We start from the raw sequence: 16,221 nt of genomic DNA on the forward strand, positions 1-16,221 counted from the left end.
AAGTTAATTGAAAGTAATTGGGTTTTAAGTATTTTTGGGGGTTATTTTACACAAATACGCTGCTTATCTGTAGCTCTGATGTAATAATTTATCCCTTCAATACCTTTTGGCTGTCCCCTCACACGACAGAAATACTGTTCGAACAAACTATAGGTGTTAAAATGGCTCTGTAGCTCCCCTGAAATTTTTCTGGAATGTATTATTACATCAAAAAGGCAATACAAGGGTATAAAAAATAAGCAAAATAAACAAAACTATGTATCTACACAACAGACTTTCTCTCAGCATCTTGACCAATTAAAAGGATGACAATATATGCAAGGAGACAAATTCACCTTTATCCCCTAAATATTAAATACTTGCCATGGAAACTAAATATTTGTTTAACAAATCCAAAATTATCAAAAGGCACCAGTTCGACACTAGACCTATCTATGCGTCACGTTTGTTAAGGAAATATTGTGAGCTTTTCTTTAATCTGCCCAGAAAAGAGCACTCCTCTCATTTTCAGAGTCAAAGTTGTGGCATCTCAAAAAATTAATTTCTAAAAAATCCTAAACTATCAAAAGGCACCAGTTCACCACTAGACCAATCTGTGTGTCAAGTTTGGTGAAGAAATATTGCACGTTTTCATGGTCTGTTCCAAGAACGAACACTACCCTCCTTATTGAGTCAAAGTCAAAGTTGTTGCCATGGAAACTAAAAAGATTCATTTTACAAAAATCAAAAACTACCAACAGGCGCAAGGTCACCACTAGGCCTATCCATGTACCAAGATTGGTGGAGAAAATAGTAAATATTTTTCAAAATCTTACACAGAAGGACGAATGCAAGGACTGACCGCATCCATTCTAATAACCCGGCAAAACATGGTGTGGGGGATAACAATTAGCAATGAAATGAGTCAAAATAACACATTGATCATCACTGCTGCAGCAGCACATGAAGACAAAATATTGCAGTTTTCAAATATAAGAATAACTTGCAAAATATGACACTGTTATTGGGTTACCAAATAATTACTGAATGTCAAATTTCATAATGTAAATGCAAAAGTGGCTTTCTAAAGGGTGAAAAGTATATATTCATTATGGTTGCCATGTCTAGACGGCTTTAAGTTGTATTGGCATCATGTTAGTGGGATCAAATACACAAAATCTCAGCTTGTTGAAAGCATGGTTTTCAGAGAAGATATTGAAAACATAGACAAACTTCATAAAACAATGTATGTGAAAGTTAAAGGCCATAGAAGCCACAGGTGATACAGGCATCAAAGAAGCCACCTCAATTTGCTGGGCGGAGTTGCATCCCTGTCTGTCTCACAGTCCTTGAACTATTATTTTCCCTTCCGCCCAGCCCATCTCACTGGGTCTACTTTTACATTAAAATGTAGTTATTTGTGTCTATCAATATAATACATTTCAGAGACTAAGCTGCATCCCTTTATATGGCAGTAATCTATGACAATGGGTTGAAATCCAATAATTGCCCTGATTACTTTCCTTGGTTTGTCAGCACCATTTCCACGCTCGTGGGTTTCAGCAAGTGGTAAAATCTCAGATGTTTCCCAAAATCAAGACAAACATGCACCAAAAATGTTTCGAAAGTGTACAAGTTCGCAATGGACAGATGACAGACAATGCACCATCACATTAGCTCACTTGACTTCAAATTGGAATATTTCAGTATCCATGTTAGCCTGTAGGTTGAGTGTATGTTTGTTCATGTATGGGAGGCCATAGGCCCATGTACATTTCAGTTATATATAAGTAACACACAATTGAGCCAGTTTACATTGAATACAATACTAAGGGTACAATATTAGGTCTTTGTACATAATAATAGAGCTTCCTTTCTGAGTATACAGTCATTTTGATTACTGTATACCAACTCACTCCTCATAACTTAATAAATGGCCTAAAGGATCAGGAAAAGTAATACTTTCAAAAGTTGCCATAATCAGGTCAGCGAGTTTGCAAAGTGAATGGTTGAGTTGGTTTAATGCAACTGAGAACAGTGTTTCAGTAATATCACAGTGTGTCAGCTGATGATCCAGTGAGGAAAGACTGATATAATCAGGTACCAAAATACTCCAAATGTGGTATTTCATATGATGACATCCATAATTTAATTGATGTACGATGATTCCTCTTTTGTTATCCCTGAGTTTATCATGGTGGCACTGCGTAAAGATAAATGTTCACAGCACCTGTGCTTAGCTTGTGCTAAATCTATACAACAGTAAATTAGCCTTTGTATAACAATGAAGCCAGCATACATTAATGTAATTCCCAACATGTATAGGGGTAGAATACAACATACCTGATTGGCTAACAAGGGTTGCAACTCAGATGTCCTGAATGTGGCAGGACATGGCCCACCTGGATACCCTGGGAAAAAAATATATGTAAATTAGTACTGACATTTTGACATATTACAGGGTTGCAAAGGGAGGTAATCAATGATTACAATATTGAATAAGATACTATAAATTTGTCGGATGCTCTATGATCTTTATGATCCTTCACTAATCTCATATGTCTACATATTCCCTCAATGTAAATCATAACAACAACTACAATAACAACAACAACAACAACAACAACAACAAAAAACAAATAAGAGGGCCTGTAGTGAATCAGTGAGTGAGCCTTATCTCACACAATGGAGCGAACACCCGAAATGGACCTCACTTTGAGCCAAGAACACAGACCTTTCAGCAAAACAAGTTAACACTAATAATCTGGATGAGATTAGATGTTTCCCTGGTGATATGTATAGTCCTACACACATACCAGGCCTACAGACATGGAATACAAACACGCGTCATGTTCAGGCTCAGCGGCCCGTTGACGTTCTCCATCTCAGTATCTGACAATATAAAGAAAGAACCATAGTGAATGGTTGTAGACTGTAAATTATGTGTGCACAAAGACGAGATAACATTATGGCCAATGAGCAAGTAAGTACAGATAAACAAAAACAAGATCTAACCGATAAATGTTTGATCGAAAACCGATCGCCATGGCGGTCAAGGGTGATAACTCTTTCTGATTACGTCGAGGCAGTTTGCCAAAGACAATTAAAGGGGCACTGATCTAAAGTAATTCCCCGGGACTGGTTGTTGCTTCTGTTATTGTTTTCCCCCGTGAGTACCCGGATGATATAGCAGAAATCTAGACTAGGTCGCGACCTGTGCTGCACAATTCGTAAGCGCATTTGTCACTTTAATCGATAGTATAAGGGCGTATGGTCACATTGATCAACAAAATGAAATACAGTTTTGGAAATAATAAGGATATGTAGGTATTTTTCTGGGTACCATCAGTAATGGAGTCACATGCTGGGTAATTCTGTTTACAACACAAGATAAATAGTTCACCTGAGCATTGATTATTTTATCCTGTTTATATTTTTACAGACAAAATGTGCAAACTTTATTAAATGTCAAAATATTCAGTTATTTTACAAATAGACTGAAAAATATGTCCATCTGTATTATTATGATAACAAATTCCAAAATTTTTATGTTTAATATCATCACCAAGTAACTGAAAATGTTAGGATTAAATGTACATTTGTATATTGTTTGGGTTCTAATCCTATCATAATTAATCAATTGTGATGTTTTTGAGCGTTTTAATAATTTTTAGTCAATCTGTTAAATATATGGACAGATTTTTCAGTCAATTTGTGAAATGACTGAAATATTTAAACATTTTATAAATTGCCTCAGTGAATCACATTTTACACATTGACTGCAACATATACACGCTTACAAAGGAAAAGACTTATGAAAACAACGTCTATCGCGCATCGAAGAACTATGAAAACAAAATGTAAATATCATAATTACAACCTACCAAAGTTACATGGTCGATTTTAGGCAGCTTCCTTGTTCGAGGAATGTACTCGTGAATATCAACATAAAGGAACAAAATCCCACACGTCTGCAGCTGTACAAAGAAACTTATTCGATGTCACGTGTCTCTGTAACAATCAAATATTTCAAAATATCGTTTCGAGATATTATATACCCTGTTCGTTTCTCAACTGATCACTTAGTTTGTTTCAGTTGTTTCGCATAGGTGTCAAGTCTCAAAGGTCAGCTGAGAAAGCCCACGTGACAACTATTTTCATGATGTCCACGGTTAGATAACAATGAGCAATCAATCACCGTATTATGGGTTAACCCTTTGAACAAAGTATGTTCTTACATTGGCACTTCACGCCATGATACGAGTGTATTCCCTTTGCTTTAGTAAACCTACACAGGTAAACACTTACTTTTGACAAATCCACTGTGCAAGATAACAGTGATTAATCAATCAACATATTTTCTGTTGATCCTTTGATGGCCAGGAATGATCCGTTAATTTATAAAAAAAAGGAAATCAACTGATCATTCATCTCTTGCTTGGCTGCCCCGCGCTAATTACATAACACACAATTCACTTCACTTCAAACCTGGATTTAGATTGAATAATTACCCCGGACATAAGAAATGTCTAATGGGAACGTTTATTAGGTAATCTGAGTGATAGCACCACTAATTATACCTGTAATAAATTCATTAACTGATCATCAAGTGAATGAATGCCTCAAGTGTAGGGTTATACCAGAAAACATGGATGACAACAAGGGAATAGTAATCATCGACACAATCCGAAACTTTTTTTCACTGCAGGGATGCTTTTATATTATTAAACTATACCCATCAGGGGTATTTCAAAATGACGACATCCGATGAGTTTCCGCCATTCTTTTTCTCTGTTTGTTTAGGCTGAAGAAATTAATTAACATGCGCCCTTTGTCGAAATCTTTATAGATCACGTTTAATCAGGTAGCTGTCCTTGCTGACGGTATCCCATGTGTGCATGAAAACCGTAACGATCTTCTCCTTTAGGACCGGATAACTATATCTATATTGGTTGTTTGTACATTAGGTGATGTATAAAATACATACTATATGAAGATACTAAGCCAAGCCTGTCTAGACCGGAGATAAAAAAAACAACAACAAAATGATGACAGACATCCTACCATCTGCTGAATGCTACGTCGGACACTGCATGTTCCAGTATGGCGTGAAATGCGCCCCTGTGAACATACATCCTAATATGGTTATACTATTTAGTTGTTACTGTTAGCTACTAGGAGCAGTAAATGTTAGCCTCCAGAGACGGAGAGACCGTCTTTGTACCTACTAGCAGCAGCTCACAGTTGCTTACAAATATGTGCTAGTAGTAGGTAATATTTCCTGAATCGGTTGCCTCAGACACGTTAACATTCATCCATACGTGACGTCGCCTCAGACACGTTAACATTCATCTATACGTGACTTCGCCTCAGACACGTTAACATTCATCCATACGTGACGTTGTCCCTAAAAAGCGAAAACTCACGTGCGCCGAGTACTAGAGGTACGAGTACTAGAGGTACGAGTACTAGGGGTACAAGTACTAGAGGACTACTTGAGTAATGGATCTACCCGAATCGTACAGTACCCGGGTACCCTTTTCAAACCTATGTATAAATACGCTAGGGAAAAGTTTGATAAAGGAACAACTTTGATACATTAAAATCTTCGCAGAATTTCTGCTTCATAAAATGTATGACGGGCGTATTTATACAAAGTTCAATACCTGGTACAAACCTATTTTACTCTTATTGACTAGGTCCAAATGTGCAACACATACTTTTCCTTAGAAGGATAATAAAGCTCCCAGAAACTAAACTACTAAATTATCTTTGTAGATGGTGACCCATAGGTATCTATTGCCATAGAACATTTGAACATGAGAACTAGTGAATTTATATATTTCATTATTTAATATGTTTTTTAAAAATATAAAATACTGGATGAAAACGCATCTAGGTATGTCATCACATTAACGCCTGTTACCCTTCTAAAGTCAAACTCTCATATAACAAGGTTTTTGCTGCTATGCCAGTCGATAATGTGTAAATTGATTTCATGGCATTACATGGAACTATTATGTATTTATACAACAAAATAAAAAAACAAAAAACATTTCTCTTGCAAAATAGCCACGAAAATATTTTCGTCTTTATTTTATTCAAATTACATTACCGTATTCGACCTAATAAGCGCCCCCTCTAATAAGCGCCCAAGGCGACATTTGTTAATATATTGGCTAGTGAACAATCCCAATTAACATTCCGGTTGATCAATGTGCACAAGACTTATTTATTCGTGTATTTTACGTGTGTTGTATGCATCCTTAATTATGGGAAATAAAATTCTAAGAAAAAAATATATCTGTGGTATATAAACATTTCAGGTTGTCAGCATAAAGGACGAAATTTACGATCTTTCAACTCTCTTGTTTTTCACCAAAATAATATTCTAATAAGAGCCCCCTATTTCTAATTTTGAGAGCGACCCGGGCGCTTATTATGTCGAATACGGTATCATAATTAGTGCTAATCATCACCACATATATTAGTTTCACCAATGTCGGTAACGAAGTCGAGACAGATGTGAAAATGACTTATATACAACTCTATATGTTGGAACGGTTCGCCAGAAGGAAGACAGGCCAATAATGAAGTTCTGAAGATACATGCTCACAACTAGCCTGTCGCACAGTCCCTGAACCATATTATTTAAACTTCTGCTTAGCCCTTACTGTAATGACTTAGTTCTCAATGAAGCAAGTCTAGATTTTCCCGAAGTCTGAATCTCCCATCTCACTGGGACTCCTTTTCAATTTAAATGCAATAGTTTGTTTACATCAAAATTGTATATAGACTCAGCGTTAGTCTAGCTCACAACCTGAATAGAAGCAAATATTAATCTGACTTGCGTTTTTATCAGTTTATAGATAAAAGTCCCTAGTTGTGTCAGAAGATGTTCATAAGGTTTATTGTAACTGTTCTATAGTGAGGCTTATCTACAGCCTCAATTGATGGATAGCTTAAACTCCAACACATCTGCAAACTGTAACTGGTTTTAACTGGTTTAATCAGCTACATTATCGCCCGTTATGGCAACTGGGTTTTGGTTATATCATCTAACATGGCTAATGAATTTCTTAAGTAAACGATCACTATGGGGTCCTCTATCCTCCGTATTCGACTGCTTGCAAAAATCTGAAAAACTCTAAACGCACAACTTGTTAACATATATATTTTCTGCTGAATATTTGAAACAGACATGCATATGGCTTTTATTTGAAATGGCTACAGTGCTCCAGTTTGATTAAAGTGTGTTTGTGCGTGCGTGCGTGCGTGCGTGCGTGCGCTCTCGGGAATATTCCAGTTTTATGATGGCGGTCTGTAAATAATCAGTCCTGATCAAACGATCCAGTGATTGATACTAAGAGCAACGATTCACGCCGTCGGGGCATGCCTCACACAACAAACTTAGTTTGACCTGGACCAATTCTATTTGTGTAAGAGAGTTTCCTTGGGTTGTTTGTGAGAACAATTGACATGTCTTGATTGGCATGTGTTTGTGACGGGTGCCATTGGTGTGGCATGATACGCTCACCCTTTCGCTAACACTCGGCGGAAGGCCTGCGCCTATTTGGGCTTTCATCCCACGTCAGTCTGATGGGCCTTGATATAACTGAAATACTGTTCAAAGTGGTGTTTAATTCACTCACTGTATTTTGTGTTACTGCAACCGTCAATTGTGTTTTGTTTCTTGTTTAGCACCGCACTCAGCAATATCCTGGCGCACTGTAACTAATGTGTAACAATGTGTAAAAAACCATGTCGAACTGGAAAATGTACCACAATGTATCTAGATGTCGATGGATTTATACCAATGTCATGGGATATGGGGCAATTGTTACGCGATATTTTATTCACTGCCAAATTGTCCTTAAATCATTGTGTGATCTCTCTTTGTAATTGAGGGATACTGTGTTATGGATCCACAGCAACAACTCTATTGTTACTGGCTGCCTGTGTGTGTCTACATTGTTACTGAAGGGGTCAACTGAAAATTACATGAATCACTGGTGCACTGCTGCCCTGTACCAAAATTAGGCGAGACATTGTGCATAACGTCGTGCATTAAGTTTTATTGATAACACTGTTGGCAAACTGCCCTGTAGAGTTCGCGAAGTGTACTGTTGCTGAAATAGACGACGCCCCATATATGGTTCCACTGTCCACACTAGGGAAGTTTGTTTTGTTGTTTTATACCACACTTCAATGTCTGGAACAACAGACCAATGGCGCGTGTGAATGGTTAGGGGGCTGCACAGATTACAATTACATACAATACCAAGGACAATGTTCAGTGTAATTAACTGAAAGACGCAATTGATAATAGTCCCTTCTAATTCCTACAACAAACCTGTCACATTTTTGCTTTCACTTACTGTTGTAACCAACTAATTTTAAAGAGAACCTGAAAACATATCAAGTGTTCGATTTACTTTTACGTATTGCAAAATTATATATTTATAGATTCAAATTTCAAAATACAAAACCTTATTTTCATGATTATAAAGAGGAAGGTTTTCATGATACAACATTAAAAAGATATTGCTTTCAAGACAGGTAATAGGCAGAAATTGTGTGAAGCTTGGATGTTGTATCATAATTTTTTCGAAAATGAGGGGCAGCTTTCGTTTTGATTTTAGTTTCATACTAAAACATATTAATGTTAGAGACCTTGTACTTTGTAGCAATGCAATATGATATATGAGCTTCAATAATTTATGTATACTTGATATATACACTATGTGTGTATTACTAGAGTGAATGTGTGAGTGAGAAGTATGTTATATGGGTAACAAATCTAAGAAGTACTGAGTTGTGCTATATGTCATGGGCTTTCTGCTACTCTGGACAGAAGCCGATTTTATGTAACAGGTATTTCTTTTTATAAACAAAAAAAACAAAAAACAATAATACGCAACCGATTGTCCGATAGAGCTAACTGTGCATATAGCTATGTGATGTCAATAAACTTGGTAACATGGTTTAGTTTGACTTCTTGGCCAGTGTCTGAATTCCATTGACTATTTCCTGTTTATATAACTGACATTATCAGCAAATCTCTCTGCACTGTGAGGGACATATACCAGAGTAAAACATGCAGCGAAGCCTTCTGCCTCCCGAAGGAAGCCTTGGGCATCACGTGCGTCAAGGGATCGGCGGAATGTGAATGACCGTTAACATTTGTATTTGTCTATTTTATGCTTGAAAAACTCAACACTTTTCCAGATACATTCCTGGATGCTTACCAACTCAACTATATGAAATAAATTGTAGCAGTGATTATTGTATCATGGGTAAAAGATTTAGGCTGAGATTTCAACTCAGCCATTGAAAAAACACCAGCCAGTATAATTGTCACAAATGTATCTAGCCTGCCATGTGAGTAATAGAAGGGCACAAAGTCAGTATTATGGTCCAAGTGTTATTGAAACTGATTGTCACAAATGTATCTAGCCTTCCAAGTGAGTGACAGAAGGGAACAAAGTCAGTATTATTGCCCAAGTGTTATCGAAACTTTTTGCTACAAATTATCTAGCCTACCATTTGAGTGACAGAAGGGCACAAAGCACATACCAGCAGTTTCGTGCTCGTTATAAACGTTCCCTTACTTTTTGTCAGTATATATACAGTACTTTTTGTCAGTATATATACAGTATATGTTAAGTGGCTTATATAATGTTATAAAATAATTTTCAAGAATAGATTAAACAAGCTGGATCCGCCTCTGCACCAGGTTTTATTTATAAGTGAAGGACACTTTACATTGTATAGAATTTGGAACATATATTTTAAAATGTCTTTATCCTGAACTTGATAGGAAAGCTTGCTTTACCTCCCAGAGAAATGCTTGGTTCTGGGACAAGTCATTTCGTAAACCTTTGTTGGTGTGACGCACTTTTGTCCCAGTGCATGGGATAATGAAATCTCTTCAGAACGGGAATGGCTTAATTGTAAATCTGCTCTAAGGAAGAAGATTTTAAAGCATCGGTATGGGTATGAGCAAAAATCACTTGACAAGGTGACTCTATTAATGTGAGAGGAATCTCAGTCAAAGGAACAGTAGCGACTTTTGGATTAATGTAAACAAACAGACAGCCATGATTTTTTAAACCAATCCACTATGTTGGTAAAGCTGATGAAAAACGCAGCTCTATACCAGGGGAGGTAATCCAGGAGGATTGTATTGTCACAAATGAGAACGTTGCACTCAATAGGTGGAACCGTGAATATCAGTCTTTATATAGCGTGGAACACAGTGATTTATTTTAATGAGGCCTAATTCCAGAAAATTATAGGGGATGTTGCTAATGGAGGAGTTCTGTTATCCCTGTTGAAACTGGTCTTTTTCGAGGCAAATACAAGGCATGAGGTGCTCGAGACGGCAGTTAATCATGCTAAATGTGGCAAGGCAGTGGTTTTAGATTACATTTCAGCTGAAGCATTAAACAAGTAAATACTTCATCCTTATTCTGTCAAAGATTTTTTTAATCATTCTTTCGAAAAAACCTCTTGTAATATGTTTGGAAACAAATTATTATTTATCCTGTAAGAAGCGACGTGGACTTGTTTGGTGATTTACGAAGGACGCTGAATAATAGACACACAATACTAAGAAAAACCTGAGAAACAGTCATGGTATCATTTCGGTAAAAGATGAGAAGATACACTTATTCCTTGGGAGATAGAGCCTTTCCAGCTATACTATTTTTGCGTAGGTGTTTTGGCGATACTACTATTACAGAGGTGCCTTGAAATGGGGCAGAATTGCGAGGTGCTATATACCCCTTGCCTTGAAATGGCCTAGAATTGTCTCATTTGGTAGATTACGAAAGATGCGTAATAATAGACATGAAGTATTCATGCTTGAAATATATCCGAAGAAGCCATAACACTATTATTTAGATAAGTATATAGATGATACCTTTATTCCCTTGGGAGAAAGACCTTTATAAGTGATACTACTATTGCTTTGGTGCTATCAACCCCTTGCCTCGAAATAGTCTAGAATTGTCTCATTTGGTAGATTACGAAAGACGCGTAATAATAGACACAAAATATTCATGCTTGGAATATATCCGAAGAAGCCATAACACTATTATTTAGGTAAGTATTTTTATGATACCTTTATTCCCTTGGGAGAAAGACCTGTTCAAGCGATACTACTATTGCCTACGTGTTATATACCGCTTGCCTCGAAATAGCCTAGAATTGTCTCATTTGGTAGATTACGAAAGACGCGTAATAATAGACACAAAATATTCATGCTTGGAATATATCCAAAGAAGCAATAACACTATTATTTAGGTAAGTATTTATATGATACCTTTATTCCCTTGGGAGAAAGACCTGTTCAAGCGATACTACTATTGCCTATGTGTTATATACCGCTTGCCTCGAAATAGCCTAGAATTGTCTCATTTGGTAGATTACGAAAGACGCGTAATAATAGACACAAAATATTCATGCTTGGAATATATCCAAAGAAGCCATAACACTATTATTTAGGTAAGTATTTATATGATACCTTTATTCCCTTGGGAGAAAGACCTTTATAATTGATACTACTATTGCTTAGGTGATATCAACCGCTTGCCTCGAAAGAGCCCAGAATTGTCTCATTTGGTAGATTACGAAAGATGCGTAATAATAGACACAAAATATTCATGCTTGGAATATATCCAAAGAAGCCATAACACTATTATTTAGGTAAGTATTTATATGATACCTTTATTCCCTTGGGAGAAAGACCTTTATAAGTGATACTACTATTGCTTTGGTGCTATCAACCGCTTGCCTCGAAATAGCCTAGAATTGTCTCATTTGGTAGATTACGAAAGACGCGTAATAATAGACACAAAATATTCATGCTTGGAATATATCCAAAGAAGCCATAACACTATTATTTAGGTAAGTATTTATATGATACCTTTATTCCCTTGGGAGAAAGACCTGTTCAAGCGATACTACTATTGCCTATGTGTTATATACCGCTTGCCTCGAAATAGCCTAGAATTGTCTCATTTGGTAGATTACGAAAGACGCGTAATAATAGACACAAAATATACATGCTTGGAATATATCCGAAGAAGCCATAACACTATTATTTAGGTAAGTATTTATATGATACCTTTATTCCCTTGGGAGAAAGACCTTTATAATTGATACTACTATTGCTTAGGTGATAACAACCGCTTGCCTCGAAAGAACCCAGAATTGTCTCATTTGGTAGATTACGAAAGACGCGTAATAATAGACACAAAATATTCATGCTTGGAATATATCCAAAGAAGCCATAACACTATTATTTAGGTAAGTATTTATATGATACCTTTATTCCCTTGGGAGAAAGACCTGTTCAAGCGATACTACTATTGCCTACGTGTTATATACCGCTTGCCTCCAAATAGCCTAGAATTGTCTCATTTGGTAGATTACGAAAGACGCGTAATAATAGACACAAAATATACATGCTTGGAATATATCCGAAGAAGCCATAACACTATTATTTAGGTAAGTATTTATATGATACCTTTATTCCCTTGGGAGAAAGACCTTTATAATTGATACTACTATTGCTTAGGTGATATCAACCGCTTGCCTCGAAAGAGCCCAGAATTGTCTCATTTGGTAGATTACGAAAGACGCGTAATAATAGACATGAAGTATTAATGCCTGGAATATATCCGAAGAAGGCATAACACTATTATTTAGGTAAGTATTAATATGATACATTTTTTCCCTTGGGAGAAAGACCTTTTCAAGCGATACTACTATTGCGTAGGTGCTATAAACCGCTTGCCTTGAAATAGACTTAGAATTGTCTCATTTGGTAGATTACGAAAGATGCCTAACAATAGACACAAAATAATAATGTTATGAATGTATCCGAAGCGAGCGCCAAACAGGGTAACAACAAGTACCATCTTATAGCATATTTTGGTATGACGCGGCCAGGTATCGAACCGGACCCTCCTCTCTCTGGGCGGACGCTCTGCCACTAGACGGAGGCGGTCCTCTTTTTGTGAAATAAACAGAGTAGGGTTATAATAGACACATAATACTCCAAATTGGTAGGTAGTTTACTATAAAAAGCCACCATAGTATCATTTGTTTAAGTATGTGTACCATACATGTATTTACTCGGGGGATATTGCCTTCCCAGGCATACTAGTTTTTGGCGGGTGCTATGCAACTGTAATTTCTCCAACTTTTCAAATCCCTTTGATTGTCTGTGATGCATTCATATGATTTGCACGTTTTTTTACGTTTTACACCTGGCTGATAATCGAAATTGGCGTTTTGTCATTGTGTAGCAAAACTAGTCTTGCTACTCTATGTCACGTGATAAAGCGTTACGGGTATTGATATTTTATTTCATATGTATGCAAACAATTAAGCTAATTTTACTGACAAATATCTATTTTCGTCCCAACATTCAAAACTAAATAGAAGACCACTAAAATTTGATTATTTACAAATATCGTTCCATCATGCATGGTTTGTATATCAGCAAACGCATCAATTCCAAACATGTAATCATATCCTCGAAATCTGCCAAGTATATTTTTATAAATAACAATTCTGAATATATATGATATAAAAATATAGAATTCATTTTCTACCTCGTTATTTCAAGATATGCATAAACATCCTGACATCTACCCTAGTCTATTGGTTAAAGTGTTTGCTGGTCATGGCGTAGGCTGTTTCGAATCCCCACATGGGCTCAATGTGTGAAGCCCATTTCTGGTGTCTTCCTTTATCATATTGCTGGAATATTGCTAAAAGCAGCGCAAAAAAAGCTTGTTAAAGCAATCACTGGATTGTCCGACCCAGATTCGATCATTTACAGACCACCGCCATACAGCTGGAATATTGCTGAGTGCGGCGATAAAAAACAAACAAACAAACATATCCCAAAGCGTAATCCAACGTTTCTCGCATTAATGCTACCAACTCATTTTCATGAATTTGTTGCAGACAAATGTACTATTGTTAACCCCCTCCCCCGATTTCACACACAAAAAACTGTTGATTTTACATTTAAATGGATCAATCGTTCGTAGCTATAGGCTCAGGAGTGAAACACCAAATAAATCACAATGCTTTAAGAATCTCATTTTTAAGAACATAATTATACACAAGCCAGAGATATTTTACGACCGTTTCCTAAGATTCACGGAAAGTGTTGAAAATTCTTTGGGTTTATAAATAGGAGGCTGGACGGGCCGATCCCTAATGTAAATAATCTATGTCTTTGGAATTATGTTTATCAATTAGGACTCGCATTTAGCCAAACAGGATGTCATTTGATGGCACGGTATTTAGTACCAATTAAAATTAAAGGCGGACAATGTTGCGCTGTTGTCAGTGTGAGTATTACCGTTGGTGATAATTGCTAGGAATGTGACCAGAGTCATGACTGGTGAATAGTGCCTGTTCGTTCCATTGTCTTTCACCATTAGTTTGTCATATTATAAACAGAACTCGAATGTACCTCGAATGCTTCACTGATAATATCTGTGTCCGTTTTGGAACCGGACTGTATATCACCACCTCCTCCAGGACCTCACAACCTCCAGTGGAAAAATACCACAACAGGTCTACCCGGAGGGGAGGGAACAGTCAGCAGTCTATGATGATAATGAATGGTGGGATACTGAAACAATGCTTCAGAATCAAATGAAAATCCAAGTGCTTTGGAAATGTTGATCTTGATGTATCATGTAACAACTTTCTCACGGTTTCATATGAAATCCACTGATAACATATGTACGTGCGTGCGTGCGTGCGTGTGTGCGTGTGTGCGTGCGCGTGTGAAGCATACGATCTTTCAAGTTGAAGAAAAAATCGTACATTTTGGGACCAGCTAAATGTCCTAGACAGCAAGGTATTGAGTGAAAAAGTATTGTTTGGCATGTCTTTACACATGTTGTGAAGGGCTGACTGAAAAATCACAGCTTCCCATAACCCATCATGTCCTTTTTTCTTAAGCACTGTAATCCCCATTTATAAACACAATAAAGCCCCCGAGTGCCAGCAGAAAACACCCCATATATAAATGTAAACCAGATGGTCTACAGAGCTGTCACATGCGCAGCCATATATTCCACTGGAGACGTTAAACAAACAAACAAACAAACAAACAAACAAACAAACAAACAAACACAAATTGTACATGGCAAATTCTGTATTCGTCTTTAACACTTTTTGGCATGATTTCATGATACCATAAAATACTTTAAGCAGCTGTTTCTTTTTCTGTTTAGCGTCAATAAGTTTTATAGTCAGTTATGTACTCATGTTTAACACTGCATGGCATGATTTCATGATCCCCAAAATACTTTAAGCCAGCTGTGAAAATCTAAGTTTCTTTTTTTCTGTTTAGCATCAATAAGTTTTAGTTCACATTCTGTTGCCTGTTCAATTTCTGACCACACCCGCCATCACCTCACGAGACGTTGTCTTGAATTTATCTACATAATGAAGAACACTTTTCCATAAAAGTTTGGGTAACACAAATCCATTCTTCCTTACAGAGGAAATTGTCGTATTAGTGCAAATCCGGCAATCTAAGTTATGAAGCACACGCCTTTTGATTTTAAGTATTTCTTAAAACCTACAGGTTTTCATGCCAAGCTGGGATTTGACTTGATACTACTGATAGCTGAGTCACTGTCAAGTTTATAAGATGAAAGGACAAAGGCAATGACGTCATGTTTTTGAGAGTTTCAAGCCCTCTGTGAAAGATCTATCTAAATTTACTATATGGGAGATTTCAACCAGACTGGTCCTCTTCTGCGTGTGTTGTGTTGAAACTTGCATAATTACATAGAGACTGGCTCCAAATCTAATATTCTGTGTAAACCTGACAGATATAGAAAGTAAGTTGAATAAACTCGAAATTACTGTACTTTTCAAACTGTGAGTCACACATTGTTCTAATATACACACACAGATATCTATTGACACTGTTTTAAAATAGAAATTGCAAAAAGGATAGTGGTGGAATAATATTAAACTGCACCTCTACCTCGATCTATTGTATAAAACTGTAAATGAAAAAGAAGAAAATAGAGATATTGACAAAATTAACATTATTTGTATGTGTGGATAAAAGCCGATCCTAGAATGTCTCACGTACAGTCCCTGAACCATATTCTTTTCCCTTCCGCCCAGCCCTTTCTGCAATGCAATAGCAAATCTAGATTGTCCTCAGGTTCAGGAATCTCCCATCTC

The sequence above is a fragment of the Haliotis rufescens genome, unplaced genomic scaffold (genome assembly GCF_023055435.1).
Source record: "Haliotis rufescens isolate VD_foot unplaced genomic scaffold, xgHalRufe1.0.p SCAF_127, whole genome shotgun sequence".
NCBI lineage: Eukaryota > Metazoa > Mollusca > Gastropoda > Lepetellida > Haliotidae > Haliotis > Haliotis rufescens.